This window comes from Nicotiana tabacum, chromosome 4 (assembly GCF_000715075.1).
Source record: "Nicotiana tabacum cultivar K326 chromosome 4, ASM71507v2, whole genome shotgun sequence".
Taxonomy (NCBI): Eukaryota; Viridiplantae; Streptophyta; class Magnoliopsida; order Solanales; family Solanaceae; genus Nicotiana; species Nicotiana tabacum.
In genome coordinates this window covers 106,692,863-106,720,072 of record NC_134083.1, presented here as the reverse complement: position 1 = coordinate 106,720,072, position 27,210 = coordinate 106,692,863, and the positions used below count along the sequence as shown (strand labels likewise).

General features: G+C 38.9%; 1 pseudogene; it reads right to left on the bottom strand.

Moving 5' to 3' along the window:
• Positions 1–12,752: 12,752 nt before the first annotated feature.
• LOC107789194 (polypyrimidine tract-binding protein homolog 3-like) lies at positions 12,753–22,408 on the bottom strand (annotated as a pseudogene).
• Positions 22,409–27,210: the final 4,802 nt, after the last annotated feature.

Here is a 27,210-nt window from a genome sequence, read left to right as displayed (position 1 = left end):
GAAATGATCTGATTCAATCTGAATCACACCCTGGGCCCCCGGGATCCCGTCCGAGTATATCAACAAGTTCTAAAACATATAACAGACCTGCTCGAGGACAAAAATCACATCAAACAACTTCGATTCTACAAATCGCAATCCAATTCAAGCCTATTGAAACTATGAACATCCGACTTCCGAAACCTACACCGAATCATTCCAAAACAACTTTGATTGACCTCAAATTTTGCACACAACTCATAAATGATATAACTGACCTATTTCAACTTTTGGAATCGAAATCTGACCCCTATATCAATAAAGTCAACTCCCAGTCAAACTTTCTAACTTTCGCCAATTCAATCCGAAATGACCTACGAGCCTCCAAATCAACATCCAAACACGCTCCTAAGTCCAAAAATATCATATGAATCCATTTGAACCTTCAAATATTGGTTCCGAGATCGTTTACTCAAAATATTGACTCAAGTCAAACTTGGCCACCTTAGGCCACTATTAAAGAACTAAATGTTCTGATTTCAATCCGAACCCTTCCAAACCTAAACCAACCATCCCCGCAAGTCATAAAGCAGTAAAAACATATACGGGGAGTCTTAATTAGGGAAAAGGGGATCTAGAAAGCAAAATGACCGGTCAGATCGTTACATTCTCTACCTCTTAAACAAACGTTCGTCCTCGACCGGGTCTAGAATCATACCTAGAGTGCTAAATAAGTGCAGATATCTGCTCATCATGTCCTCCTCGGTCTCCCAAGTCACTTCCTCAGCTAGCTGACCCCTCCACTGAATCTTCACCGCAGCAATCTTCTTGGACCCCAACTAGAGAACCTGCCTGTCAACAATGGCAATTGGCTCATCATCATAACCCAGACTCTCATCTAGCTAAACTGTGTTGTAATCTAGCACGTGTGACATGTCGGCATGATACCTCCGGAGCATAGACACGTGGAAGACCGGATGAACTACCTATATACTAGGAGGCAAAGAAAGCTCATAAGCAACCTCCCTAACTCGCCTCAACACCTCAAATGGGACAATAAACCTTGGGCTCAGATTGCCCTTCTTCCCGAACCTCATGATGCCCTTCATCGGCGAGATTTTTAAGAGAACCTTCTCGCCCACCATAAATGATAAGTCAAGCGCCTTCTGATCCGCGTAACTCTTCTGCCTGGACTGTGTTGTATGAAGCTACTCCTAAATTAACTTTACCTTCTCTAAGGCATCCTTCACTAGATCAGTGCCATATAACTTAGCCTCGCCAGGCTCAAACCATCCAATGAGCGAACGACATCATCGACCATATAAAGCTTCAAATGGAGCCATCTTGATGTTGGACTAATAACTGTTATTGTAAGCAAACTCGACCAAGGGAAATAATCTATCTCACTGCCCTCCGAAATCGATGATACATGCTCTGAGCATAACCTCTAGAATCTGAACTGTCCGCTCCGACTATCTGCCGGCCTGTGGATGAAAGGTTGTGTTGAGCTCTACTCGTGTACCCAACTCACTATGTACTGCTCTCCAAAAATGTGAAGTGAACTGAGGGCCTCTATCTAATATGATGGAAACAAGCACACCATGCAACCGAACAATCTCTTGAATGTAAACCTGGGTCAACCTCTCTGAAGATTAAGTAGTCACCACACGAATAAAGTGTGCCGACTTGGCCAGCCTGTCGACAAAGACCATATTGATGTGCTCCCACTACCACTCCGATATAACCATCTAGTGGAGTAGGCCACCTGGCCTCTAGTGCTCATACTTGACCTGCTGGAAATTTAGACACCTCGCTACATACTCAACTATGTCCTTCTTTATCCATCGCCACCAATAATGCTGCCTCAGATCACGATACATCTTCGTGGCACCTGGATGAATAGAATACCAAGAACTGTACGCCTTCTCTAGAATTTTCTCCCTCAAGCCATCAACATTAGGAACACATAGGCGACCCTGGAGTCACAGAACACCATCCGGACTGATACTAACCTCCTTGGCACCACCCTGTAGTACCCTCTCTATGAGAACCAACAAGTGCGGATCATCATACTGACGAGCCTTGATCCGCTCAAGTAACAAAGACTGAGCCACAACACATGCAAGAACTCGACTGGGCTCTGAAATATCCAACCTCACAAGTTTATTAGCTAAGGACTGCATTTTCAAAGCCAATGGTCTCTCCTTTGCCGAAATGAAGACCAAACTACCCATACTCTCAGCTTTTCTGCTCAAGGCATCTGCAACCACATTTGCCTTGCCCGGATGGTAAAGGATGGTAATATCATAGTCCTTCAATAACTCAAGCCACCTGCGCTGCCTCAAATTAAGGTCCCTATGCTTAAACAAATGCTGCAAGTTGCGATGATCGGTGTAAACCTCACAGGAAACCCCATAGAGATAATGCCTCCAGATTTTGAGAGCATGAACTATCGCGGCTAACTCCAAATCATGCACAGGGTAATTCTTCTCGTGGGGCTTCAGCTGACGTAAAGTATATGCACTTACTCGCCCCTCCTACATCAATACACAACCCAAGCCAACGCGCAAAGCATCGCAATACACGGTATACATCCCCGAACCGGAGGGCAACACTAATACCGGTGTTGTAGTCAAAGCAGTCTTGAGCTTCTGAAAGCTCGCCTCGCAATCATTAGACCATCTGAATGGAGCACCCTTCTGGGTCAATCTAGTCAAGGGCACTGCAATCCATGAACAGACGATAATAACCTGCTAACCTAAAGAAACTCCTGATCTTGGTCATTGTGGTAGGACGAGGCCAACCCTGGACTGCCTCAATATTCTTGGGATCTACCTTAATACCCTCACCTGATACAACATGCCCCAAGAAGGCCACGGAATCCAACTAGCACTCGCACTTGGAGAACTTAGCATAAAGCTTCTGCTCCTGCAAGGTCTGAAGCACTAATCTCAAATGTTGCTCGTGCTCCTCCATACTACGTGAGTAGATCAATATGTCATCAATGAAGACAATGACAAATGAATCAAGATACGGCCTGAACACTCGATTCATCAAGTCCATAAATGTTGCCGGGGCATTAGTCAAGCCGAAGGACATCACTAAAAACTCATAATGGCCATATCTAGTCCAAAATGCCATCTTTGGAATATCCAAAGCATGAATCTTCAGCTGATGATACCTAGATCTCAAGTCGATCTTAGAGAACACCCTGGCACCCTGGAACTGGTTAAACAAATCATCAATACGCGTCAACGAGTACTTATTCTTAATGGTGACTTTGTTCAACTGGTGGTAATCAATGTACATCCACATACCCCCATCCTTCTTCTTCATAAAAAACACTAGTACGCCCCAAGGAGACACACTAGGTCTAATGAACCCCTTCTCTAGCAACTCCTGAAGCTGCTCCTTTAACTCTCTAAGATCATTGGGAGCCATACGATAAGGTGTTGTAGAAATAGGCTGGGTGCCTGGCACCAAATCAATGCCGAAATCAATATCCCAATCCGGTGGCATACCTGGTAGATCAACAGGAAATACATCGGAAAACTCTCGTACCACTGGCACTGAATCTAACGTGGGAGTCCCTGCAGTAGTATCCCGAACAAAGGATAAGTAGGCCAAACAGCGCTTCTTGGCCATATGTCGAGCCTTCAAGAAAGAAATAATCCGGCTGGAAGTACCGACAGACGAACCCCTCCATTCTAATCTGGGCAACTCAGGCATCGCCAAGGTAACATACTTGGCATAGCAATCAAGAATGGCATGGTATGGGGACAACCAATCCATGCCCAAGATAACTTCGAAATCAACGATATCGAGCAATAGAAGATCTGCTCGGGTCTTATATCCACAGAAAGTAACCACACAAGACCGGTAGACCCGATCCACAACAACAAAATCACCCACTTGCATGGACACATATACAAGAACGCCCAAGGACTCGCGGGACACATCCATATAAGGAGCAAATAGAGAAGAAACATAGGAGTAAGTAGACCCTGGATCAAATAATACCGAGGCATCCCTACGGTAGACAGAAATAGTACATGTGTTCACTGTATCGGAGGCGATGGCCTATGGCCTGGCAGGGATAGCATAGAATCTGGCCGGAGCACCACCTGACTGGCCTCCACCTCTAGGATGACCCCTACCCACCTACCCTCCACCTCTGGCTGGACGGGCCGGTGGTGTGGTAGCTGTTATAGTAAGCATGGGCCAATAGTCCTGTTGCTCGGCCTTGCCCCGAAGTCTGGGACTAAACCTCTTCACGTGGCCAAGATCCCCACACTCGAAACAACCCATCAGAGTAGTAGATTGCTGACCTGAATTCTAACCCTGATGGCCTGAATACCCACTGGAGGAACCTTGAATAGTTAGTGGGCGGTAAGTACTCTCTGGGATGGCACTAAAGTAGGATCGGGCTGGAGCACTCCGAGCAGGCGGTGGTGCTGACTGCGTAGGACTGCTGGGCTGACCCCTCATGAACTGACCTCTTCCCCTAGGTGGGGCGCCACTCAATCCTCCAAACTGTCGGGGCCGCTTGTCCCTCGACGTAAACTCTCTGTTGCAGTTGCGAATGCGCTCGATCCTCCGAGCTATATCCATAACCTGAAGAAAGGAAGTCCTTATCTCTGCCTCACGGGCCATAGGAACCTAAATCTCAGGGTACAGACCTGAAATGAACCTCCGCACCCTCCTGGAATTCTGGTGCAATCATGAAATCTGCTGAGGTTGGCCCAGCTGCAGGTGCCTCATCCTGCTCCTCAATAACAGGATCCTCTACTGGATCCACTGGTGGTACCACGGGAGCAACTCTAGGATGCCCTCGTCCTCTGAAAGGAGCTGGATCCCTCCCCCGGCCTCTTCCTCGGCCTCTAGCAATGGGGGGAGCAGCTCCTCTACCACCTAGTACATCTGCCACGTGCATTCTCACCATCTGTGATAGATCAATAGAAAGATACTTAGCACAATATCAACTACATGATAGGAGATGAAGAAAGAGAAGTTTCCTAACACCTTATAGCCTCTCGAAGATAAGTACGGACCGATCCACAAGATTCTACTAGGCCTGCTCATGACTCGTGAGACCTATATGAACCTAAATCTCTTATACCAAGTTGTCACGATCCAAAAATCCATAGTAGGTCGTGATGGCACCTACCGCTGCCGTTAGGCAAGCCCACAAATGGAACTACTATTTATTTAACCCTTTTTAATATTTAAAATAAAAGTTTTCTTTTTAATAGAACAAAATGAGTAAGATCTCATGTAACCGTACATGCTCTTTTCTTAACAAACTACTAACATAAAAAGTACACACATTGTAGTGATAAAATTGATAAGTACAGCAGTACATAAATGCTAAAAATCTCCCAAAACGTGGAGTCACAAGTATATGAGCATTCTAGAGAATATACAAAAATACTACAACTATTGTCTGAAAGTGATAGACAGAAATAGTAAATAAGATAGAGAGAGACTCTGGTGCTGCAGATCGTAGCAAGGCAAGCAGATCACCACTAAGTCTCTGTAGATGATTGGCTACGTGCCCGCATGACCACTGATAGTACGTGTCTCAGTACCTGCACATCAGTGCAGAAGTGTAGCGTGAGTATGGAAAACAACGCATACCCAGTAAGTATCTAGTCTAACCTCGAATAAGTAGTGATGAGGGGTCGACTTGACACTTACTAGAGGTCAAATAATAATAATATAAATGCATAAAGTAGACATGGTGAGTGTACAACAAGTATCAATGAAGCAAATAAGAACAAAGACTGTAAATCCACTCAGGAGTCTATATTAAATCACCGACATATCGTAACCGGTCGTGAAGGCGCTAACTCAATTATACCCAAACCAGAACCTGCTTCGATTATTAAGCACAAAGATGTCGAGGCGAACGGCCCAATCCCATAGGAATAGTGGTACCTGGTACTGCCGAGGTAAACGGCCTGATCCCATAAGAATAGTGTTATCATATTGCTGAGGTGAACGGCCCGATCCTATAAGAATAGTGTTACCATCATGCCGAGGCGAATGTCCTGATCCCTTAAGAGTAGTGTTACCATCATGCCGAGGCGAACGGCCTGATCCCATAAGAGTAGTGTTACCATCATGCCGAGGCGAATGGCCCGATCCCATAAGAATAGAGAAATTTACCTCACTCGCGGAAGCACTTGCGAGACGAGAAGATACGGATTTATAATTTATCAAGTATTCCCTAATTTTCTTAAATAAGAAACTAAGTCCATATTTCCAATTTAAATACCCAGTCTCGGTCCTAATCAAGACAATTAATACACATGATAGGCAGAAACAGTACAATTAAAGGCATGATGTGAATCTAAGTCTACCCGGACATATCATGAAATATAGCTATGTACAGACTCTCATCACCTTATGCGTACGTAGCTTCCCACAACAAGTAGCACACAACAATAATACACTTAAGGGGATAAGTTTCCTCTTACAAGGTTAGTCAAGAGACTTACCTCAATTCCAAGTCCTCAATCCGGCTCTCCAACCTCAGTAGAACTCCTCAAACTATGCCGAGGAATCCGAAACTAATCAAAAGTCGCATAAACTAGTAAATATATACTCAAAAGTTCATAATTTAGCTTTTATAGTAGTTACCCAACCCAATTTGGAAGATTCATGAAATTCACCCACGTGCCCGGATTCCGAAAAGTTTTTAATATAAAAGTTACCCATGACCTCAAACTCAAATATATAATTTATTCCAATTTCCACCACCAAATTCGTGATAAATCCCAAATTTACCAAAACCCTAGGTTCTTCACAAAATTCCACTAGTTTCACAAACTTTCCATGTTTAATCTACCTATAATCCACGTATTTAACTTTATAATGGGTGGAGTTTACTTACCTTGTGTTGTTGATGAGAATCCCCCTCAAAAGTTCTCTCAAAATCGCCCAAGACCAAGTGGAAGTGTGTGGAAAATATCCTAAGTCCCGGATTAAAAACACCCACTGCCCAGCGATGATCGCTTCGGCGGACCTAGGGTTACACCTGCGACGCCGCACCTGCGAAAAATCCATCACAGGTGTGGTTCCCACTAAGGTTGGGAAAGTTCGCATTTGCAGAGAATCATGCGCACATGTGCATCCTCTTCTGTAGAAATTGTCCGCACCTGTGCACTCGCGCCTGCGGAGGAACCCCCGTTCCTACGAACCTAGGCCTTCCTAGCCTCGTCTGCATCTGCGACCACTTTCCTCGCATCTGCGAGCTCGAAAATGCGGAAAAACCTCACATCTGTGATCGCTGCTCAGCCCACTCCAGGTTGCTTCTGCGGTCACTCCTCTCGCACCTGTGTGTCCGCATATGCAGCCAAACCCTCCGCAGTGTGATGACACCAGCACAGCAGCAGGTTCAGCAGTTCAACCAAAGTCCGAAATGATCTGATTCAATCTTAATCACACCCGGGGCTCCCGGGACCCCGTCCGAGTATACCAACAAGTTCAAAAATATATAACGGACCTACTCGAGGCCAAAAATCACATCAAACAACTTCTATTCTATAAATCGCTATCTAATTCAAGCCTATTGAAACTATGAACATCCGACTTTCGAAACCTACGCTGAATCATACCAAAACAACTCCGATTGACCTCAAATTTTGCACACAAGTCATAAATGATATAACGGACCTATTCCAACTTCTGGAATCAAAATCCAACCTTGATATCAATAAAGTCAACTCCCGGTCAAACTTTTCAACCTTCCAAACCTTCAACTTTCTAACTTTTGCCAATTCGAGTCGAAATGACCTACGAGCCTCCAAATCAACATCCGAACACGCTCCTAAGTCCAAAACCATCATACAAATCCATTGGAACCTTCAAATATTGGTTCCGAGATTGTTTACTCGAAATGTTGACTCAAGTCAAACTTGGCTACCTAAGGCCACTATTAAGGAACTAAGTATTCCGATTTCAACCCGAACCCTTCCAAACCTAAACCAACCATCCCCACAAGTCATAAAGTAGTAAAAAAATATACGGGGAGTCTTAATTAGGGAAACGGGGATCTAGAAAGTAAAATAATCGGTCGGGTCGTTACAGCCTTCCTCGAGAATCTTGAGAAGGTATCGCATAAGTGTCCCCCATGTTCCCGTGGTCAGGAGACCGTGGAGGAGAAGCATCCCCCACTTGTTCAGCTGCTACCGGTGGTGAAGATGCAGTTCATGCTGGTGGCAAAGGAACAGCTGGTGTCGGTGGGTATGGAGTTGTCGGTGTAGTAGGAGAAGAAGTAGCGGTGGCATAAGGAATGGTAGTTGTTGCTTTCTCAGAAGTTGAGGGCAGAAGAAGCTTGGGGGATGAATTCCTTGGACCGGAGACAGCAATAGGGACCAGGAAGCGAGAATCAGCATTCTCAACCAGGCCCATCTCACCCCAGAGCGCCTAAACTTCCTCTGTTGGTGGGTTTTGGAGCTCCCCCGGTTGAGCATCTGGTTGAGCATCTGGTTGAGCTGATGAAGATCCTTTTCTCCTTTGAAGGGAAGCCTCTTCATCACTGGCTTCCCCTTCGTCATTGAGGACCTATGGCCGGCTCAATTGGTGTTTTCTTTATTCTATTCTCTTGAGTCCTAGTCGAGAAGGAACGTCTCCTCTTCGGTTTCTTATTCTTGGACTGGGAACTCCGAGATGAGGCAGCCTCACCGAAGACAGATCCACGAGCCCTGCTTTGGTTGAGGGCATTCTGTAACAACCTCTCAGCCTCCTCTGGATCAACAAGAGCGTCGACATTGGGTACATGACGGAACCTCTCGGGAGCCCTACGCAAGCAAAAGGATGATTAGTAGATTACTCTTAAAATATTAAGATTTAAGGAAAGAGAAATTTCGCTCACCATGGTTCTTAGCTCTCCACCCGTATTTGGGAGCCATTTCATTTCACCGATGGGATTCTGGAGTTGTGATATCCAGGATTTTCTGAACCCATCGGTCCAGACCGTGAACCCGTGGTTGTTCCCAACAAGTAGCTGAAATAAAGGAAATCAAAAAAATCAGCAAAACAAGAAATCATCTTTTTACGAAGAAAGGAAATGAATATCCGAAGACTAAAGGAAAAGATTCCACGACTCGGAAAAAGCTAGAGTTGTGGCCGGGATGATGTCCCTGGTAGAAATAATAATGAACCGCTTCATCCATCCGCGATCGTTGTCATAATCTATCGTGGTGAGAAGGGCGTGGTGGCCGAAGTTTAACACTCCCCCATGGAATATTTTGGGGGAGTAGAGGTTCATCATATGTGCGAGAGTTAGGGTTTCTCCGATCTCGGTGCACAACTAATGAAGGCAGGCCACCGTACGCCATATGGATGGGCCTACTTGTGTTAACAGACCTAGTACCAGTGGCAAAATTCCAGAATTATTGGGTCAAGTCCTTCACTCAACCCCAAGGAGAAGGGACCCAAAGTAAAGGGATATGTATAGACATACATAAACCCCTCCCTGGAGTAGGTAACTCGTTCTACCCCATCTGGGACGAGAATTTTGACATTGAAGCAGTTGCGGTCCTCTTTCACAGTAAGGATACTAGAAGGGCGAATGGAGGAGGGGTACCTACGAACTGGCCAAACCCTACGGCTATGAAAATTTGTGGATGCAGTGTTGAGATGGAGTGGTATGTTGGTGTTGACAGTTGGAGGTTCATACTCAACATCAACCTTTTTGGCTTTGTTTTTCTTCCGGCCTCCACCGAAGAGAAGACCAGTATTTCCAAAGTTAGCAGTGTAAGAAGATATGGTGGTAAGAGATCAACGAAGATGTTCTTACTAAGGAAGTTGAATGTTTTAAGAAAACTTAGAAAGGGAGAAAAGATTGTGAAAGTAGTGAAAGTGAAGAAGTAAAAATGATGAGTAGCAAAGAAGTTATAGACGGCATAAAATGTGGTCGTGATTACCTCGAAAACCAGCAAAAATACTTGTTGAATCATGGGGCAACACGTGTTCTGCGTCCCTTCATATGTCAGAGACCGTTCAGGAACTTTTCTGCCAAGAAAGGAATACTCATCTACTTCCCGGTAACACTGAGTTGCGTCACCCGAAAGTAAGGGGACTATTTGTATGGGATGAAATTGGTTGATAACAAGTGGATAAATAGCGAGGTGACACGTGAAACTGAGGACAAACAAAAGTTGAGTCATCAAATAAGGGTACGAGGTGCGTAATGGGTACCGGATGGATCCCAAAAGAAGCACGACCGATGGTAAAGCTTCAAAGGCTTGACATTGGATAGCATTTAATGAGCAGTCATTATAGAGAATATCTACATTCAAAGCCATCTGTTATGCACCCATTAGAGGCATTTTTATTCTCATTCAAGAGGAGCTTGATTTTAGGATCTTGTCTCCCTAAGGATAGCTATAAATATCAGGATTGACAACCCTTGTACGGACATGAAACATTCTGCACACAAAGTTTTATTCTACTATTTTACGCTCAATCTAAATAGTTTTATCATCGCTTTATGTGTGCCTTTATTTATGCTCTCGGAAAGACCAAGTTCGGAATCAGACTCGTTATCTCCTTTAATTTCAGTCGTTAATCTTATTTTTGTTCTCATTTCTTTATCACGTTTGGATCAAATCGATTCGCTTGTCTATAAACCACGCTATAAATTCAACTGTACCGTTTTACGAGTAAACACAAACTATGATGGCATTAAATTCATGAACCATACGATGGAACTTAAAGGACGGTGGAGGCTATACTTTGTGTCTGGTAGATCTTGATAAAAATTTATCGAAAGAAGAATAAAATCTACAAATATTATTCATTGACGTAGAGAAAATATATGATAGAGTGGGAAGAAAAATCTTTCGTGAGTGTTGGAGAAGAAAGAAATTTTCGTACTAAATCTTTAATGTCATAAATGATATGCATGATCATCACAAGAGTGAGAACAATGGCTAGAGATATAAATGAGTTTTCATAACCGTGGATTTACATCTATCATCGGTATTGAATATGGATGAGCGAATTAACAATATACAAGAAGTCCCATTCTGTATACTATTTGAAGATGATTTTATGCTAATTGATAAAACTAGCGAAGTTGTCAATTAAAAACTTTAACTATGGAGAATCACTCTTAGTGAGTAAGGTTTTTTAGGATAAAATAGGTACTCAAATATGCATTGCATGTTTAGCCAGTAAAAAAAATTGGGTTGAGGTTGGATAAGATTGCACTGCCTAAATCAAAAAATTTAGATATCTAGGCTTAATATTTCATGAGAATTTAATGTTTCATGAATCGAAATAGGATTGTTGAAATAGAGAAGTACTATCGAAGTGTTATGGATAGAAGGATACATTTTAAATTGAAAGTCAAGATATATGAAACAGTTGTAAGACCGACAATGTTATATGAGAATGAGTATTAGATCTCTAAAGTTTAAGATGAGTGCATCATGCAAGATAACCATCGCAAAATGCGAATGTTAAGATGCGTGAATCATACAAAGACAAACAAGATTAAAATTGATCACATTCACAAAAAAGTACAAGCACGCACAAAGATAAAATTAGAGAATGCTACTTAAGATATTTTCGTCATACTTTACATCAACATATAGATTCATCCATTTGAAGGTGTGAAATTATGATAATTAAAGTTGTTAAAATAGATAAGGTACGCCTAAAATCATATAGAACATCTCAAAAGACCTGTATCTTTTGGAATATATGCATACACGCTGAAAAATAAGGCACAATGAAAAGAAAATCTATAAAAGCCATACCAATTAGTTGAGAACAAATTTTAGTGACGAATACGTTTATTTAAGTTCAAATATTAGAGTGAGACGAGACTAAATGTAACGGACAGTGATAAAGCATATGTCCTACCCCTAGTTGCTTAGGATTAAAATCAATATTGAAGCTAGACGAGACTAATATCTTGTTTGGCCGTACTTTTAAAATCAACTTAATTTGAAAAGTATTTTTTTCAAAAGTGCTTTTCAAATTTATTTTTGGTAAGAAATAATTAGTGTTTGGCTTATAAATTTGGAAAATAACTTTTAAGCAACAATTAATGTTTGGTCAAACTTTTACAAAATGCTTCTAAGTGTACTTTTCTCAAAAGTGCATTTTAAAAAAGTACCTTTTGGGGTAAACAACTTTTTTCTGCTTCTCAAAAACTGCTTCTACATCTAACCAAAAGCATTTTTTCCTTCTAAAAACTTGGCCAAACACCTTAACTATGGAAAAAAAAAAGTACTTTTGACCACCAAAGAAGCTATAAATGTCATTGGACAGTGATAAAGCATACCCTACTTGCTTAGGACGAGACTAAATGTTGCATAACAATTTCCTATGAGGTCTCCCAAAGTCGAGTACTATTATTTGTATCGTTTTTCGTTGCTTTGGCTGATAAGTTTCATGTTTTATCCTCTCTTCATTCTTTTTCTGGTTGATTATCGACCATTAAGCAACAAATAGGTGGGAAGGCATTGCCCAAGAAAGAAAAATTAAGAGCAACTCGCTTAAGGAAAGAAAAAAGATACAGTAGCAAGGACTTAATTTCAATTGGAACAAGCTATGATATGTAAGGGCAATGGTGAGGTCATAAATGCGGGGGGGGGGGGGGGGGATGGGCAAACCTATATAGGGAGATGGATCACAAAGAGTGAAGGATTACGATCAGATAGATGACGAGCAACGGAAGATAGGCTTTCAAGCTCTGTACAAATGATGGATAGAAACCTCTATCAGAATTTAGACTACCCTATTTCTACAAAAACTTGAGCAACTACCAATAATCTCCTTTAGCTCAATGAAAAAAAGGTACAATAGCTAATAGAGGCAGAAAGAGTACATAGGCAGCAGAAACTAAAAATACAGATCACCGCGAAAGCACATTACAGCATTGTTATTATTGCGTCTACAATGGCGTTGACATCTTTATGATCCTATCACAAAGGTTTTTCAGATGCTCTGTAACTGAGAAAACGAAATGCGGATGGTTGAGCCACCAAGGGATGTAGCATTTTTGCATACCAGTGCCTCAGTTGCCAGCTCCTCCTTTTCAAAAAGAACAAGAGCCTGCTGTTTGCCATTCATCTCAAACAGCTTATTATTGATGATGGGACCATGCTCCTCCAGATGTGCCACGATCTCTCCCTCTGTTACATCCTGGGGCAGGGAGGACAGGTGGATCATCTTAGTAGGAGAGCAACAATACCGGTAGTTTTTAGCAGCATTACGGTTAAATCGGTTGAGATTTGAATTTGAGTAGTCGTGTGTCCGGTCCGGTAGTAATATTGGGGTGCTTTGAGAAGTTGACTTCCAGCCGCTTATCAAATAATATGGCGCCCTGTATCCAAATCCGGAGGGGGAAATAGTTTCAGTATAATGTATACCCGTAGAGACTCAAAGGAAGCAAAAAGATATAAAGGGCTATAGCACATGCATAGATGAATCTAAATGAGACAATTGAGAGTAGTTAACCATCGACATAATTTAGTTAATGGTTAGATGAGCTGTATAGCCAAGAGAAACCATGAACGAAAATAGAACTTGCTCCACGCATGACTAAATATTTTCTAGTGTCCTGGTATATCCACATAATTGACAGCAGCATAAACTGAAACATTTTGGATCTACAAAAAGTAGTTATCAAAGGTATTGGATGCAACAAATTTACTAATATGTTGTACTACATATGACTCTGCTTCATCCATCTGCTTGGTGAAAATCGAGGAATCAATGCTACTGGCAAAAGACATGACTGCTGGTTGTTAGGAAACATATAATTTGATCCAATAAAGAAACAAAACAAAAACAAAAAAGTTATCTTTGAGAGATAAAGGAAGAATTTTTAACTTTCTTCTTTCTAGTCTTGAAGGAAGGGGGAGGGGGAGGATAGGAGAGATAGAATAATTACGAAACTCAGATAAACATGTGAACGAAAACTAGAAGAGAAGCTGCTGGATGCTTTGAAAGGTATCTGTGTCTAGGTTGCTGATACCAAATGGAACAAATAACCTCCAACTCCAAACAAAACAACAGATACAAAAAAGGATAATATCATCCAGACCTTCAAAAAATGAACAGCCAACTCAGCCTGGAAGCCATCACCCATCTGAACCAGCGCATGATCTGGTTTATTGCGCAGAATCTTAATTCTGACAATGTTTCCATAAAGGGAAAAGAGATTAAAAAGCTTGTCCTCATCTATTCTCTGCAATTAGGAGAACCCAATCAGAAGAAACGTCAAGATAAGTAGAACGACTTTTCAAAATATTAAAAATGATAAAAAGAAGAAAGAGTCTTTTGGTACTCATACTGGGATAAAGAACAGAAGCTTACATCTGAATCTAAATTAGACACAAGAATAGTACATCTGTCATTTGTCCCGCTAATTCCAGGTGGCAAACCACCAGCAAACGCAGCTGCAATTGCTTCAGCATTTCCCATCTATTTAAACAATGTGGAAAAAAAAATTGAGGTACTTATTATTACTACTTCAGTTCATGTGTATACGAGAGAGAGAGAGAGAGAGAGAGAGAGAGAGAGAGAGAGAGAGAGAGAGAGAGAGAGAGAGAGAGAGAGAGAGAGAGAGAGGTTGGGGGTGGGGTGGGGGTTAAAAAGAGAGGTTAGTGTAGAAACACGGGAATATAATTATAGGATAGATAAAGATGGGAATAGGATAGGAATCATTATAGAATCACGAGGATAAAGTTATTGAGGTAAGTATAGTTGGGTATATGATTATCTGATAATACTTGTAAGAGGAAAGGAGACAATTTATGTCATCAATGACTAAACTCTGCAAATAGGATTAGATGCACAAACTCTGAGAAGATATAGACACCTTCCAAGAAATTCCAAATGACAAACAAATCTTTATTGGAGGAGATCTGAATGGTCATGTCGAAAAATATAGATGGTTTCGGTTCCGGAGAATGGAAAGACAAATGAAGATGTTACATATAAAATCAAAATACTGAAACAGAGAAGTGTTACCAAGTGTATGTGATAGGGAGATATCTACTAAAATGAAAGGTAAACAATTGTAAGATCAGCAATATTATATGGGTGAATGTTGTGCTCCAAGGTCCTACGTATCCACAAAAGTGTCATAAGAACACAGATGTAAAATGGATGTGCGTCATTCAAAGATTAAACAGACAAAATTATCATATCTGGCAGAAGGTGCAAGTAGCACAGACGATTGGTCATGCCATACGTTGATCTCTAGATGCACCGATTTGTAAGTGCGAAACCATGGTGATTGAAGATATTAAATGGTGATGAGGTAGACCTAAAACCACAATGAAGGAAGTTATCTCAAGACCTATCATCTCTTGGAATCTATATATGCTGAGCAAAAAATAGAGCACAATAGAAGAAAAGGCGATACCAATTAATTAAGATTGAATTTTAGTCAAGCAGGTACGTATGCTTTAGGTCTAATGTTTGCTAGAAGTCTTCTGTTCTTGTAAGAGATTAATATGCCAGTAGGAAATCTAGAGAATCGTTACTGCAAGAAAACCTAAATATCTAAATATAAGGATTGTGAGGGGTTGAAATGGAGCAGCATGATAGTGAGGATTCATCTAGCCAAACCCAAATAGATTTAAATTGAGGTGTAATTGTCGTATATGTGTAAACACAAGACAGAGAGAGGGAGGGAGAGGGAGAGAGAGAGAGATTGGGGGAAAAAAGAAGTTAATGTGTCACCAGAATCAGCAAATAAAGCTTCATCATCATTAATCATTATGCATGTACTATCACATTGAGTGCATAATGATGGTAATATCAATACATACTTCATAACAAATACTGATAGCAAAGACAATAATGGTATAGAGGTAAGAACAATTAATGTAAGGACAGCAAAAGTGCGTCGAGGTCACGCTCAGCTATCCAGATCTGCCAGCTCACAGATAGATAAGCAACAGATGTTGAAATACTTGAAGATGTAATTGAAGCTGTTTTTTTCTCCAAAACAACAAAAAAAATTGTTAAAGATGACGAGAAGATACACACCTGAGGAAATCCACCTGGAAAACCAATAAGAAAAAAATACAGTCAGCAAACTATATAATATTTGGCATTGAATAGAATAAGATAAGCATTAAGTACCTGCATGAGCTCCAGAACCTTGGAAGGAGTACATATCTCCATATCCTTGCTGTCACACAATGAAAAGTATTGAAATCAAACCCATATTGGGAACAAACGGTATCCGAATAAAAATAGGTCAAGAAAACTACCTGAGAGGATTTGCCCTTCTGTTCTGATGGTAGATTCGGGTTAGTGAAGTCCCTACTCGGAAACGGAAAGCACAAAATTAAAACTGTCCCGACAAACTATTAAATAAAAGCTTCTTTCACGATGCTTGAGAGGGGAAGAGAAAACACTGAAATTGAACAAAAGTACCTTGAACGTTCATTATTGTAGTTCACTTGCAATTCATCTAGGCTAAATCACAAATAAATCTATGGTTAACACAGCTATCACAAGAAATGAGAGAAAAACTGGAAACATTTGCATGCAGATATGCAAGTAAGGTAAATTGTAGAGCGGACTGAAACCTACTTAGAGAACTGTATGTCAAGCTGACAGCAGCCATCATATATATTACGCCCCTACAAGAAAATTGTATGCATTAAGCTTATTTTATCTCAAATAATAAACCAACCTGAAATAATCCAAATAAATTAAGTGATTTTATATTATCACAAACACACCTGAAGTGAGTTCCTTGCAGAAACAGCACTTTGTTGTAGCTGAAACTGGATTAAAGCTTGAAAACCTACGCAGTTCATAGAAAATATCAGCAGAAACAAGAGATTATGCAAGATATGGTCAAGAATGCATTAATGCAAGCATAAATATTAAAAGCCCGAATATCCTCCACGAAGCAATAGAACCATAAGAATGAAAACAAATGATTTAAATCCAAAATTGGAGTCCTATGATACAACAAAGAAATCCCCATTCCTCTCTTGATCCTTCTATAAATTCCAGCTAGTCTTAAATCCAAAACAAGAAAAAAATAATGAACGATATATATATATATATATATATATATATATATATATATATATATATATATATATAGAGAGAGAGAGAGAGAGAGAGAGAGAGAGAGAGAGAGAGAGAGACGACTTCTGAAACGTAACGATCTTCTCTACAAATCCATGTGGAGAAAACACTTGATGCAGCACATCCACAGTTATAGGGTATAGCATGTGATGTATTGTGACTAAGAGAATTCGGTTAGGCTGAGAGTCCAGAGAGCCGAAAGAGCCGAACAGCAGAGCAGCATAGAGACAGAAGAGAGAGAAGAGAAGAGAATGAATAGAGAAAAAGATGACAGAAAGGATAAAAGAAGTAAACAAAACAAAAAAAGCTTCATCTTGGTTCAGTACTTAAAAAGGGCATAAAGACACAAAGATCTATGCAAGAGATAATGACAAAAGAACATGACAATAAGCAAGAAAGTACAGAAAGTTACTACTGACTTTTAGATCATTAGTCCAGTGCCTGATCCCAAATCCAGTGTCATGTCTCCTAATTATTTCATACAAAGTGACACTTCTCTAAAAAAACACTTTTGCGCCTTACTGGCAAGTGTTGCATCAGGTAAAAACTGAAAGATGCAAATAGATTATTTTTTTAACAGCAATGCTGGTTTTTCCTGCTTTTGGATAGTCAGTCAGATCAAGTTTAAAATCGGTGAGGTGGGCTAGTCACATGCTTTAATTCTTGCAGTTGCCTGATCCATCCCTTAATCCCTATTTCGATTACAACTTGTGCTATGGACAAAGTGGAGTTAGACTTCAGTAGCCTGCTTTCTCTTTCAAGTCATCAAGAAGCATTGCTTGCACAAGGAGGCCTATAGTTTTTTTTCAAGGACATACACTCCTGTTTTCAACTGAAACGATCAGTTGACAACAACATAGCAACCCCCCCCCCCCACGCCAACCCCCAAAACAAAAGGATCAGTTTCTGCTTGCCTGGTAGTCGGCAAGATGTATCACTTTGACCGATTTTTACTATTAGAAATTGTGGAAGAGAAGAACCACTTAAGCAGCTTAAGGAAGTGAAATGTTTTTAATAGGAAGGAAACGTTGCAAGTCAAAGCTAATTGGTCCCATCACATTAGTGTAATCATGAAATCTCAAATTTTCTCCATTTATTTCCACAACTTGCACTAGACATCACACTACTCTAGCGATACATAATCCATTAACTTTAGTTTAATTTTTGCTAACTTATGTTGCGTACGCTAGTAGAGATTTTGGCATAATTTTCTTCTTTTTTTTTCCTTTTCCTTCGATGAAGTAAGTGAAATTTTGGCATGTTTTCAGTCAATTAAAATAACACACACAAAGATGGTCATTTCACATCCCAGTGAACTTCATTAATTACTTGTCAAATAACAAACGATTGCCTTAAAATACTCTTCAATGTCATGACCATAAAGTGAATGGTGAGCTTCTGACTAGATCTGCTGTAGAATGAACTAGTCATAGAAGTAACTATCTTTTAATCAAACACACACACACACAAAAAGTGACTCTCTTGAACATGAAGATGATTAATGCATGTTGGGATTAAAAAGAATAACAATGCAAATGCAGTGATCTTGCACTCGAAGTCTCAGGGAGGACTAGAGGAGGGGTAGTCGTCAGTAAATCACCCCGCCATGTATAGGACTGAGTTAAATACCAGTGAACCACAAAGAAACGTGCAAAAAGAAACATCACTGACCTCATCTCCTCGCCCTTGCGTATTTTGATCCATAGTTGTCAGTTCTTGGTGAGATGAGAACTGAACATAAACATTCCTCCCCCTATAGGACAAGAAAACGAGTCACTAATCAATGTCCTACAGAGCATGCTGATAAAAATAGTGCAGCTTACAGCTTGAAATACACAGATGATTCGAAAAGCTACATATAGAGTTCTCCAAATGGAATACTAGTTTCTGTCTTAGAAGGTACCTTATGCTGGGCTGAACATTTGTGTAGAATTGCAATGCCTTTACAGCTGAAGGGACATCTTGCATTTGTAAGAGGGCCTAACAGGTACAAGAAAAAAAAAAATTTAGAAGTAAATTCATAAATCATGAGGCCATTCAATGTGCAAGTATGAAAGAAGCACCTGATTTTTTGCCCTAAGCATTACAAGTTTGGTAATGACGCCAAATGGCTGGAATAGTTGAAGTAAATCATTCTGGAAAAGAACAAAAAATCAAAAGCATATCAATTAGTTTCCATCGAAATCGTTGTTTTGGTGCATCATGAGCTGGAGAAAGATCTAATCTATGTTATTATATATAAAGCACAAAGCTTCAAAGCGAAATATCAATCAAAATTTTACCCCTTCGAACTTATATTCCATATTGAGCAAAATTGTAACTACAATAAATATATTTTTTTTCCTATTTACGTTAGAAATTGTTAAGAATATCTTTTTACTTCGAACACAATTACATTCATTCTTTCTTGAAAAGCTATTTTCCTTTTTTATTTACTTTAGATATATTTGTAGGAATGGATGACAACTTGATCCCTTTTTTAGTGTTAAAACTTTTTGAGAAAACAATTTAATTCCTTCTTTGAAAATGTATTTTCCTCTTTCATTAACGTTAGATTTTAGGGATATTTTACCTTCTTTTATTTATGTTAGGAACTTGAGAAATATTTTACCTTTTCTAGGGAAAGGGCCAAATTACCCCTGAACTGTTTGATATTGCGCAAATTTTACCCTCTGTTTCAATTTTGGCCCAATTTCTCCCCCGTTGTTAGCCAAAAGTTGCATAAATACCCTTCACACTAACGGAGCTCCAGCTCGAATAAACATATAACTAAAGTTAATACGCATATAAATAAATAACCATTAACCTGTGATCCCTTATTAAAGAAAGCCCAAAAGAAATACATAAAGAAAAGGAGGAGAAAAACCTAAAGGACTAAAAAGAAGCTGATCTTCCTTTCTCCTCTCCCTCCATTACCTCTTTTTGGAGACCTTCAATCAGCTCTCCAACTAAATTGCCCTTTATGGCCTGGCAATGCCCTACTACAATGGCAGATATTTCCTTTGAAGCCTCCTATCCTTTTTACTCTAATTTTTTCCTTTTCTCTAACACCGGCCTATCTTGTCAGGAATCACCGCCAGTATACTCCTCCCTACTCTGTGGCGGACTCCCCTAATGTTCCAATCTCTTTTTCCAATCTTCACACTCTCCTCACTCAAAAATCCAATCTCCGGGAGAATGACCAGACTCTGATCACCTTCATCAAAATGTTTGGTCAACATAAGCTCTTCAACCTTTCGGTCTTGCTAATCATGTCCCATCGTTGTATCCCTTTTCCTCCTCTAATAATTTCTTAAGCTTATTTTCGTTCTCAATAGAGCTCCATTAGTGGGAGGTTATTTATACAAACTTTAGCTAATAGTGAGCACAAGATTGGTCCTACATTAAAATTGAGGGTAAAGTTGCACAATACCGAATAGTTCAAGGGCAAATGTGATGATTTCCCTTTTTTTTGTATTTGGAACTTTAGCAATGTTGCTGTTACTTTGAACACCAATTTATTTCCACCTTGGAATGGGCCAAGCTCATTTAATTCCATATAGAAAAGGATATATAAAAGAATTCAATCATGAATTAGCCTCTAAAGTTCGAAACTGATTTATCTTTTTTGTTAAATTTCATCCTACTTAATCTTCAATATTACAAGATGATAGCGTTTTTCAAAAAAAAAAAAAAGATTCTTTTGTAAAAAAAGGTATATCTCTTTCATTATTTTGTCTTTTTTTATCCAATAATTAACACAAAATACATGTACACCGTGCATGCATAAAGACTAGTTGATTCCAAATAAAGGAATGCAAAGGGAAGTAATTGTCTCCACTTTCAGATCCAACATTTACTACTGCAAAAGGAAGAGTGCACTGCTCCTTCAAAAAATAGATGAATAAACACTATAAGCCAGATTACTGCAAACTGATTCTCTTTCAAAATTCAGTCTAGGCCATAAAAAACAGCAGTAACCTGATCTTCAAGAGATCCATGGAAACCTCAATCCCCAAACTGATTCTCTTTCAAAATTCAGTCTAGGCCATAAAAAACAGCAGTAACCTGATCTTCAAGAGATCCATGGAAACCTCAATCCCCAAACTGATTCTGCCCACAAAAAATATTTTGACTGGTACAACTTTTCAAGAATTTCAGGAAGGGGCATGGTACATACAGAAATTGCAAGAATGCTCAAACGGATTTCCTTCCTGCAGCTGTTTCAGTATGTCCTTTTTTTCCCCCAAAAAGGCAAAAACGCCATTACATCGGATTTATCTCAACTTCCTCTCTGATTAGAGAAGGTACATTACTTGTCAAAAAACAAGAAACTAGAGAAAAGGTACTCATTGTTTCATACATAGTTCTTTCTTCGCTATGCATCAGAAGTACAGGATTTTCATTTATACTAATTTATGCATACGTTCGTAAGCTTACAACAGCGTAAAGAAAATGATGTCAAACACTACAAACACTCATCCTTATTAACAAGGGCAGTAACCAACGACAAAAACAACTTGCTTATGAAAATTTGGAGCTCACGGGTCACACATCAAGGTAGATACCCATCAAACAAAAATTATGAAAGACCCTACAACACTACCTCTGAGATCTCATGTCCCACATTGCGAACATGAATGACCTTTGAAGGATCAGTCATTTCTTACCTGAATCACAACAAAACAATGAAACAAATTGAAATATATAAACTACTTAAAAGCACATCATACAGAGTGCTGAGAAATGATTAAGCACATACAAGACATAAATTTGCAACAGAGGAAAAGAGGATTCAGGAAAAGAAATAAACAAGAAGAAATAGCAGCCAAAAACCAATTTTTCTATCTTATTTTATAAGTAACGGAATAAGAAACTCAACTATTGCCAACAAGGCTACCTTAAAGAGTGTTTAACGCAAAAACTGTGTTATTTTGTAGTTCTAGTCTTTTACTTGAAATCATCATTTACCACTAATTTTTTACTTAAGGTAACAGAATATAGCAGTTCTCTCAAATTTTTTTCCCATCCAAAGAAGCAGATGTAGCTTACAACAGACGTGGCACTTTAAAAAGCAAAATAAAACAAGATTAAGCTTTTCTAGCAAAACAAATACACAATTAAGGTTTTCCGGTAAAATTTAAAAAAAATCTCTAGTTAGCAAATAAACCAAGATTCAGCTTTTCCAGGGGCCAAACAATTTTGATCAGATTTTCCTACACAGAAAAAAATATTAGTGATTCAAAAATATTCAAGAACTTCAAAATTGCATTGACTACAACATCTTATGCGGTTCGAAAACCCAGTGCTAACTGAATAAAAAGTACAAGAAAAGTGGATAAACACGTTACAGAAGAAACTAAACTTAGATCTAACCTTCAGACAGAGAGAGAGAGAGAGAGAGAGAGAGAGAGAGAGAGAGGGACTAGGGTTTGGAGTACGACATGGGGATTTTTCCTTTTTATTTTTTATTCGAAGTCGTCTCTTGTAAAATTCCGGAAAAGTAAAATCATTTTGAAACTCAAAATGATATTTGAAAATTAAAATTACGTTTGGACATCAATATAATTTTAGATTGTTTTTTAATTTTTGTGAATGATCTTGAGTAAAAAAAAATTGAAAAAAAAAAATTGGAGTTTTTAAATTTTATAAAAAATTTCAAAATCTTCAAGTGAAAATTAAAAATTTTATGGCCAAACTTATTTCGAAAAAAAAATTTGAAAAAATATTATGGCCAAACGGGCCCTTCTCGTCAAGTTGGAAACAAACTTTTTGGGTTTTGGCTAATCAACGTGAAAAGTGCTTTTGAGCAATAATTTATATTTGGCCAAACTTTTCAAAAAGTGTTTTGAAATATCAAATTACAAATAAGGACATGAAGAGATTAACTTAATAGTTAATATTATATAAGTAAATAAATAAGTTTAAATATTTATTACTAAAAACAATAATTAAGTTTTTTCATTTTATTTAAGTAAAATATAAAAATAAAATTAAAAATTACTTTAATTCTTTTAGATGATTTAAAATAAGTACGGTTATTTTGGTATATAATATATTTTGCTAAAGGTATATTTGGCAGACCAAATTACTTTTGCTTCTGCAGAGAAGATACTTTTTGCTGCTTCTTAAACACTGCTTCTGCTTCTTCCCAACAACACTTTTTTCCAAAAAACAAATTGACCAAACACCTAAAGTTGAGGACAAAAGTACTTTTGAGAGAAGAAAAAAAAAAGCACTTTAGCCCCGGAGAAACTTGGTCAAACAGGTTATAAACCTATTTAAGGTGCTTGATTAAATAAGACAGTTTAAAGAAATAAATCAAATTATGATTGAATTTATATTTGCTAAATGGATACAATCCGCATATGGTAAAACTTCATATGAGTTACATGTACTTTTATTTTCAATGAGTAGCTTAGCATTTATTGTCACGCCCCACCTCGGGAAGCGCGACCAGCGCTCAACCGAGAGAACCCGGCTAAGCAAGCATGTTAGATACCTTCTACCCAATTCACCCATGATCAAGAAAAGATGTGATTTCATTAATTATACAGTAGGAAACTCATTCATACAATCTTAAATTGTTTCATTAGACATTGCGTCATTAAGTCTCAAAATACACATTTCTCATAGTCTGAGTGGAACAAGTGATCAACACAGCATATACTTGTTTAATATTCCCAACACCCATATACAACCCACATAGTGTCTACGGAGCCTCTAAAGATACAAAGAGAGTAAAGATGGTGCCGGCAACAAGGCCCCGGTTATACCTCAAAAAGTGACCATAATATAAACAAAAGGTACAATACATGACCTCGGAATGAAATGGGGTTCACCGAGTCCGCTGAGGAGAGGATGCAACTATCTATGATCAACATTGTTTGCTATGTAACCACCTACATCCATTTAAAGATGCAGCGCCCCTGGCAAAAGGGACGTTAGTACCGTCGAATAGCACTAGTATGTAAAGTTAAGCACCAACTCAATAGAATGAATAATAATACAAGAGGAACAGTCAAGAATTCAATAAGGGTTTCAAATAATAGTAAAACAACAAGTTAGGGATCATATGCGTTTTTAAGACAATTTTCATATTATTAGGTTGGGTGATCTTTAGCACTGATATTCCACAATTCACAATGCCCCCGTATTCTTACACGGAGTCCGATCTCGGCCCGATCGGTTAGGCCATCTCATTTGAGACATTACCACAAATTCATTATAATTTTTGGCACAGTACCACCATGTGTGCGACATGGCGTCCGATCACGGCCCGATCGGCTAGGCCATCTCATTTAAGACATTACCATAATTTTATCCACAATACCACCGTATTCTTATACGGAGCCCGATCTCGGCCTGATCGGCTAGGCCATCTCACTTAAGACATTACCTTTTCGGTCAATCATCTCACATCGAACTTCTTTCATATACTTTCAATTCATTGGCACTAGTGATTACAATTACAAAGTCATTCTTAGCACTTGGCCGTATTTCATAGTTCCAGTCCCCTTTTCCACCTTCAAATATCATTATCATTATCAACATCAATAAGGCTTCCCATTCAAGACATTAATTTACATATGAGCAATTTGGGAAATCTTAGGCACATAGAGGCCTTTCATACAATTTGGCAAGGCAAACTTTATTTCAATCTTGACATGAAGTCTTAATATTCCTAACACATATCCCACATTTTGAACATATTCTCAAATGGCAAGATGACATGATTAAGCATTTAGCATAAACATTAAACAAACATCCTTCAACATAACCACATTAGGAAAAACCAATTCAATAATGATCAGGGACTTACTCCAATTACATAAACACCATGGGATTCGATTCTAAGAAGAAGGGGGTTTAGCCAACATACCTCAATTGAGTCTCTTAAAACCCTAAGATGTTCCGCACTATTAGCAACTTCAATCTATTTTAGCAATATAATAAAATTGAACCAAAATTAGGAAGATAAACATGATTTTAGCTCATTTGAGCATATTATCAAACACTATGTGTGCATCAATGTTTTAAGGCTCTTTTGTGGAAGATTCCATCATTTTTCAGCCCATTCTCTACCATTTTTAGCTCACAATCTTCCCACATACTACAAAGATACATGCATGCAAGGTAAGCACTTACATCCCTATGAATTATCTTACTATTGTCCCATTCTAGTTACATTTTAAAATTAAGAGTTTGGGTAATAGAATCTTACATCTTAGAAAGAAGACCTAGGTGCCTCTCTTGGTAATCTTCAATATTTAAGTGAGAATTGAAGAACAATTTGATGAAGATTACTTCTCCCTCTAGGAACCTCTCTCTCACTCTAAAAATATCAGAAAACATGCTCAAAATGATCCATAGGGTGTGTTTTAACGGAATAGGGTCGGGTTTAAAAACCCCAAAATTGAAGCTCTGGTTCTGCGGTCGCATATGCGACCGCATAGTGGTTATGCGGTCCGCGAAATGACCGTGAAAATGGGTGCCAGAGCTAGAAAGAAACTGACCTAGTCTGCGGTCACTATGCGGCCCGTAGAACCTCCCTCCGAGAAATCCCAAGACGGGATATGCGACAAAAATACGGCCCGCGAAACGGTTATGCGGTCGCATAATGGCAGCGAAATTGGGTATCAAAAATGCCCTAGAAACCTGCCCCACTCTTCGACCAGTCTGCGGTCCGCAGAGTGGTTCTGCGGTCGCAGAATGGGTTGCAGAAATGCGTACTTCTTCCCAACATTTTTCTTCAACTACCAGCGCACTGTTCTATCCAAAAAGATTATTAACCTCTACGCCTACTTTGGCATCACGGAATCCGGGTTTTTAGGAAAATAATTTACGGGGCCTTACATTTATAGTGGGTCAAGGCATCTGGATGCCAAATTTGTTAAATGTTGTTAATTTTCTTTTTTGTTGATAAGGAGGTTAAATGTCGTTAATGAAAATAATAAGTCATTATTCTCAACAATATGTTTTGAAGACTTTGAGTTCATTATGCTATTACTTTTGCTTTACCTACAACTAAATTAATCTTAGTGAAGTATGTTTAGACGCATGTGGTTTCAAGTATTCTTCAGATAAAAAGAATCTCGATTATAATATTAGGTGCGATAGCACAAAACGATGTGATATATGTGATATTTCTGCATTTTACGTGTTTATTTAGCAGTTTTTGGAATGTTAAATACTATGATTAGTTACCTTTTTGGCATTAGAAGCGCATCATATTATGGCAGGATAATATTTCACCCTTTAATGAATCTTTCACTTATTTGATGGGCTAGTTAAGAGAATATTTTTTATTAAACTCTTCACAACTTATAAATGATGTAACGCTTTTGGCAATGAAGTTAATCAGATTTGGGCATGGATGTTCTTTTTTGGACATTTTATTTCGATTTTTGGATTTTTGTCCTTAATTTATTATTGACATGAATTAATTGAAATTTGAGCATGGGTTCATAAACGCACACCTTTAGCTAATATGATTTGTTGGAGAGATAACTCAATGGCCATTTTCACTATACAAGTAAGATGATTGGATTGGCTAAATTTTCTTTAGATTACACATTCACTTATGCGGCTTTCTTAATTGCATCTACGTCAGTTAAATTTGGTTAATATTTTTAATGTATGTATTCGCAATCGTTGAAAGCAAAAGCTTTTGACACGTAGGAGTAATATAGGGTTGCGCCTCATTTTCTCATGGAAGCGAGTTTTGATATGTGACAACTCTTTTAAGTAGATTAAAATAAAGGAGTCACCTAACAATTTTTAAGGTGCATTAGGGCACCTACTTATAAATAATTCCGATTAAACTAGTTTGCGTCATCAAAGATTGGGTAAGGATTTAAATTACCACAAAAAGAAGGTGTTAAGCACTTTTTGAGGTTCACAATTATGACTCCCGTCCGGATTTCAAAACTAAGTGGTATTTATCTGTCACGACCCAAAATCTCACCTTAAGGAACGTGATGGAACCTAGTCTCTAAAACTAGGTAAGCCAATAAAACATGATATTATAAAGCAGAGTTTAATATAAATGCGGAAATAAAGGTGATACAAGCCAACACGGCGATAATCACAATAAATTCCCAAGACTAGGTAGTACAGAGTCACGAACTCTAACTGAATACATAAAAATATCTCAAAGTACAATAT